The following is a 6,000-nucleotide window of genomic DNA, read 5'->3' as shown; positions in this document are numbered from 1 at the left end:
AGTAGCTCTCACAAAGCAGAAACTAAGGTAGATACGAGGAAAATATTCAGAAAATACTATTATTGGAAATTGTAATTCACTTTTGTCAGGGCTAGACAGATCAGAAGAACTTAAAATAAATATGGACAAAAAAGATATTCCTAACATAATAAAAATTTATTTCCTGATGAATCTATATGGAGCTTTCTGAATTGAAAATATGATAGCACAAAAAAGCCTCAATAAATTCCAAAAAGTAGGAATGATACAGATAATATTCTCTGACCATAATGGAACAAACTTGATAAGAAAAATAAGAAAATGAGAAAGGATAGTCTCCTTCACATGGAAACTTAAATAAATTATTTCTCCCAAGGGCTGGACAGAAATTTAAAAATTAAAACGAAAATGTTGTATAAAATGATAATTAAAAATTACGTATTAAAATCTTTGGGCTCTTACTAAAGCAGTGCTCAGAGAATACTTAGACTTAATTACTTATATCAAAAGGAAAGAACGAAACCAAATGAATTAAGTGAAAAGAACTACAAAATCAATCAAATGAAAGCAATAGCAGATGATGGAGATAAAAGCAGAAAATAAAGAGTTAGCAAACTGAAAAGCAGGAGAAGGATAAATTTTAAAGTTTTAAAAAATTCAATAAAATAAACCTAGTCATAAAGAAGTAAAGAAATTGCAAGTAAGCAAAATAAGAAATGACAAGGGCAAAATTAACACAGAAACAGAGGAAAAATCTTAACCTATTTAGTTCAATTTTATACAATAAACTTGAAACATTGAATTAAATGAATAATTCTCTTGAAAAACATTTTATGCCAAACCTGATCCCTGTAGAGGCAGAAGAGCCATATAGACTGATTTCCATAGAAGAAATGGAGGAAATTGTCAAAGAATTACCCTCAGAAAAGCTCTAGGCCCACATATGTTCACAGAGGAATGTAATCAAGTCTTTAAAGGAAAAGAAAATTCCAATTCTAATAAAATGGCTTAATAACAGAAAAATTCTTTAATGAAGTAAATGTAATATTGATATTAAGTTATGACATTGCATGTGCAAAAGAAACTGTACACGAATTTTATTTATTAATACTGATGCAAAAATACTAAATAAAATATTGTAAACAAAATCTAGCACAATTTTAATAACACATCAGAATCCTGGGTATTTTCCAGAAAACCTCTTCGAAGTTTATAATATTTATAATTTCAGTGGCCGTTTCCTAGGAATAATGAGTTCAATGGAACAAATCAGAAGAAACCACCACCCCAACATTCACTTTCCAGAATGAGGTGACACGTCATCAGAGGAGAATGCGATCACGTGGTGTGCATGGACCAGTACTCTGGGGGTCCACCCATCCAGATGTCATATCAAAGACTGCCGATCAGAGCCCACGGCCTTCGGTTTCTCAGTTCTCAATTGGATTCTCCCTGGGTGGAATGGTGAGCTTGCTTTAGGCACTCCAGCTGTTTCTGTTGCTCCTCAGATCCCTTCCTTCTCACCTTTCCCCTCCCTCCCTCCCTCCCTTCCTCTCTTCCTCCCTCCCTTTGTTTTTCTCTTTTTCACTTGAGACTCCAAGCACAACTGAAGGAGAATCAAGCAAGTGTTTTGAGCTGGCAAATTCTTAGCCTAGTACAGTGCCTTCATTTCAAACTTAGCTCAGCACATCATGCTTTTTAAAAATGTAGTAACTCAGAATATTTTGATAACTCCTCCAAGGCAGTTTGAATTATGTTTCTGGTGGTGGAAGGATATCAAAAGAAGAAATTAAATAAGCAGTTTAGGAAATATATAACAGACAAATTATTTCAATTTTAAAGTCACCAAAGTAATAATGGAAGGGACATTTGCGTCAGGCAATAGGGAAATAGTGATTTTTTTTTTTTTTTAAAGATTTATTTATTTATTTAATTTCCCCCCCTCCCCTGGTTGTCTGTTCTTGGTGTCTATTGGCTGCGTCTTGTTTCTTTGTCCGCTTCTGTTGTCGTCAGCGGCACGGGAAGTGTGGGCGGCGCCATTCCTGGGCAGGCTGCTCTTTCTTTTCACGCTGGGCGGCTTTCCTCACTGGTGCACTCCTTGCGCGTGGGGGCTCCCCCACGCGGGGGACACCCTTGCGTGGCACGGCACTCCTTGCGCGCATCAGCACTGCGCATGGCCAGCTCCACACGGGTTGAGGAGGCCCGGGGTTTGAACCGCGGACCTCCCATATGGTAGACGGACGCCCTAACCACTGGGCCAAAGTCCGTTTCCCGGGAAATAGTGATTTTATGCCACCCTCAAGCACACACACACACACACACACACGCATACCCCTATACCCAACTTCTCTCGTGTCCCCAGAGAATGGGGAGGGGAAGTGGAAGAAGGAAGCAAAATACGGGCTTAAGTGAAAAATCACAGGAAAGCCCGTTTGTATTTTAGACAGATCTCTTTCAGACAGTAAGAGAAAGTTCAAAACAGCCCACCCTATTTTTTTTTTTTTTTGACTCCCACACCAGATCTCCTTATCAAAATTTCCTGTCTAAGGATCCAAATTTGGGTTCATCTTACAGGATCCTGGGTTAATCAGAGCCACCTTGGGGTCTTTAATGTCCTCCATGACACTGAATTCAGGTCTTGTAAAATATGCTGCCCTCAGACCCAACAGGTGCATTACTCCTCTTCCTATACCATTTCTGTTTTTTGAAAAGGAATCTTCTGCTTTAGCAAAAGTTGTCCAAGGTCATGGCCTCACCCAGGATGCCCCACCCTATAGTCCCACCCTATTTTTAAGCTCACATAAGTAGAAGACAAAAACAAAAATGCAGGAGAAAGAAGTCAGGCCACAAGTTCTTCCTTCATTAGCTGGCTTTCCATTTCTCCATTGCCAAATGAGATAAAGTACATGGGGAAGACTTGGCTAGGTGGGCATAGGAAGAAGGGAGGAAGTTAAAACTCATTGCTTTGGGCTTCCTCCAATTGCCACCATTTAACTTAGCACCACATGTGCCATCTTGGATAAAGCCTTAGTTTGCCAGGCTGCTATGACAAGTACCACACAGTGGTGGCGCTGGCTTGCTGCATTTCTTGGGGTTCCTTGGCTGGCATGCCTACCTGCTGTCATATGACCCTCTCTCTCTTCTTGTGTCTGCTTTTCTGGCTTCTTCCTATGTGACCTTCTCTGACTGCTTTTGAATTTCTTCTGCTTATAAGGACTTCGTAATACAGACTGAGGCCCACCCTGATTCAGCTGGCCATAGCTTAACTAAAAATAACATCGTAAAAAGGCCCTGTTTACAAATGGATTCACCCCCACAAGGAATGCAGATTCAGATGAAAACCATGTCTTTGTTGGGGTACATAATCGAAGCTACCATGGAACCCCTTTGTGATCCATCACCTTTCTTTTCCCTCTTGGTTTAGTTTGCCAAAGGGCTGCCAGTGCAAAGAAACAGAAATTGGTTGGCTTTTATAAAGAAATTGGTTGGCTTTTATTAGTTGCAAAAACTTACAGTTCCAAGGCTGTGACATTTCCAAATCCAGGCACCATCAGAGGTGCTTTCTCACCAAAGTCAACTGGCATGTGGTGAAGCAAGTTGGTTGCCATCTCTGCCAAAGTCTTGCCTTCTGCTCCAGAATCTACCATTGCCTCCCAGAGTTCAGCTGTGGGCAACTAGGAATGGGGCTTGGCTCTTTCTGGAACTTCTCTATCAGTCTGGGCACTGCTGCTTTCTTCCTGAGTACAGCTGCAAGCTCTCAGGCATATGGTTTATCTCTCCCTGTGCCTCAGTTCTTTGAGCCTCTCAGGAGCTTTTCTCCTTGCAGCTCAGCTGTGGGCAAAATTGGAGTCCTTTCTCTTACATGTCAGGATCAAATATGGTGATTCCCTTTTCCTGTGTGTCCATTTTTATCAGATTCAGCAAGAGGGTGCAGACTCAACACGAGTCACACCTCACTGACATAGTCCAGTTGAAAGAGTCTCACATCCACAGGAATGGATTAGTTCACAAACATAATCTTTCTCTTTTGGGGATTCATAAAATAATTTCAAACTGCCACACTTCTTCTCATACGATTACTCTTATGCTTGAGAGTTTCTAATCCTTCAAAATTTATAGCTGGCTAGTAGTAAAAGTGGGATTTAAGAGGGACCATGTGTAGGGGCTCATGCTTCAGAGAAATTTACTGCAAGAACTGCTATTGAGGGATCAAGGCTTCGACTAGCTAATAATACAGTAAGCATTTATTTCCAATTTGCTGTTACTGCGATGTGTGGAGCTTTTTTGGAAGGACTCCCAGCATATTTGGTAAGGCAGAATTCAAGTATTTCTGGGTCTGCTGGTCAACAACCATCATAATACCTCCTTACATACCCATCAAACGTATTCCTTTAGAAAAGTGGAGAATTAAAAAAAAACAAAACTACTGAATCCTCTCATTCAATGAAGTAGTATGGATACAGACACATTTATATATTGTAGATAATCTGTTTTTATTTTTGAAGGATTCCAGATAAAGTTTTGTTTGACTATCTCCTCTCTGTTGTTTCCATGTCTTGGGTATTCCTAATTCTAAAATTCCTTACTTGTTAAGCCACTGACCCTGCTTTAAGAAATGAGGCATGCGCAACCATTTTAGGAAGATGCATGTGGTCCACAGAGACTGCCGTGCATAAAACGTCAGAGTCTGCATGGATTGGGGTGCCTCTTAGTCGTGTTTTGTCAAAATATGTTTTCCCCATTTCAGTCAGTCTACACTGTTTTCTCTTCTTTCAAGTTCCGGCTCAAACACCAACTTCACCATGAACTCTTTCTAGACAAAGTTAGAATTTACTTGTCTTTTTGTGTGCCCAAATAATTACAAAGTTAATTTCATTCTTCCTGACATTGTTATGGATTGTTTCCTGTCATTTCATTTAGTTTAGACTTTTCTTGAGGAAAAAGACCCTTGGTTTCATTGTCACATGACCCATGGTACTGAGCATAGCTCTGTGCTAAATAAATGATAATGAATTAAAAACCTATTTATAGACCAGTTTGGTGAAAAAGGAGTCTTTCTTTCCATAGATATCAAATATATTTTTTCCAACTCCTTTTTAGCTTAAGACCTTTCCTTGTTCAGAAGAGAGTCTATTGGATCGTGTAACTGGAACTCCCTCAGTCCAACCTTTCCCACCCCACATCTTTCTGTCTTTGTTCTTGTATTTGAAGATGTGTTCCTTTTTATTGCCAAGCCTGACACTCAATCTCATTCTCTGGATTCCATTCCATTAAGTATTTTGGAGGAAATTTGTCCTTTTTTCTCTTTTTTTAATCTTAAATTTCTCCTGTTTACATATGACTTTCACTTGATCCAGAAACTGAAGATCTTTCCTTTCTTTAGAGTATCTTTCCCTCAGCATTGCTTTTCTTTCATGTATGAGTCTCATCCTTTTCCTTAATTTCCAAAATTCTTTTTTTTTTTTTTTTTTTTTAAATTTTTTAATTTTTTATTGACTTTGTAATAATATTACATTAAAAATATATATGTGAGGTCCCATTCAACCCCACCCCCCCACCCCCCCTCTCCCCCCCCCCCAACAACACTCGTTCCCATCATCATGACACATCCATTGGATTTGGTAAGTACATCTTTGGGCACCTCTGCACCTCATATACATTGGTTCACATCATGGCCCATACTCTCCTCTATTCCATCATGTAGGCCCTGTGAGGATTTACAATGTCCGGTGATTACCTCTGAAGCACCATCCAGGGCAGCTCCATGTCCCAAAGATGCCTCCACCTCTCATCTCTTCCTGCCTTTCCCCATACCCATCGTCCACCATGTCCACTTTTCCCAATCCAATGCCACCTCTTCTATGTGGACACTGGATTGGTTGTGTCCATTGCACCTTTATGTCAAGAGGAGGCTCAGATTCCACCTGGATGCTGGATGCAATCCTCCCATTTTCAGTTGTAATCACTCTAGGCTCCATGGTGTGGTGGTTGTCCTTCTTCACCTCCATCTTAGCTGAGTGT

Source organism: Dasypus novemcinctus, chromosome 11 (assembly GCF_030445035.2).
Source record: "Dasypus novemcinctus isolate mDasNov1 chromosome 11, mDasNov1.1.hap2, whole genome shotgun sequence".
Taxonomy (NCBI): domain Eukaryota; kingdom Metazoa; phylum Chordata; class Mammalia; order Cingulata; family Dasypodidae; genus Dasypus; species Dasypus novemcinctus.
This window is presented reverse-complemented; position numbering follows the sequence as displayed.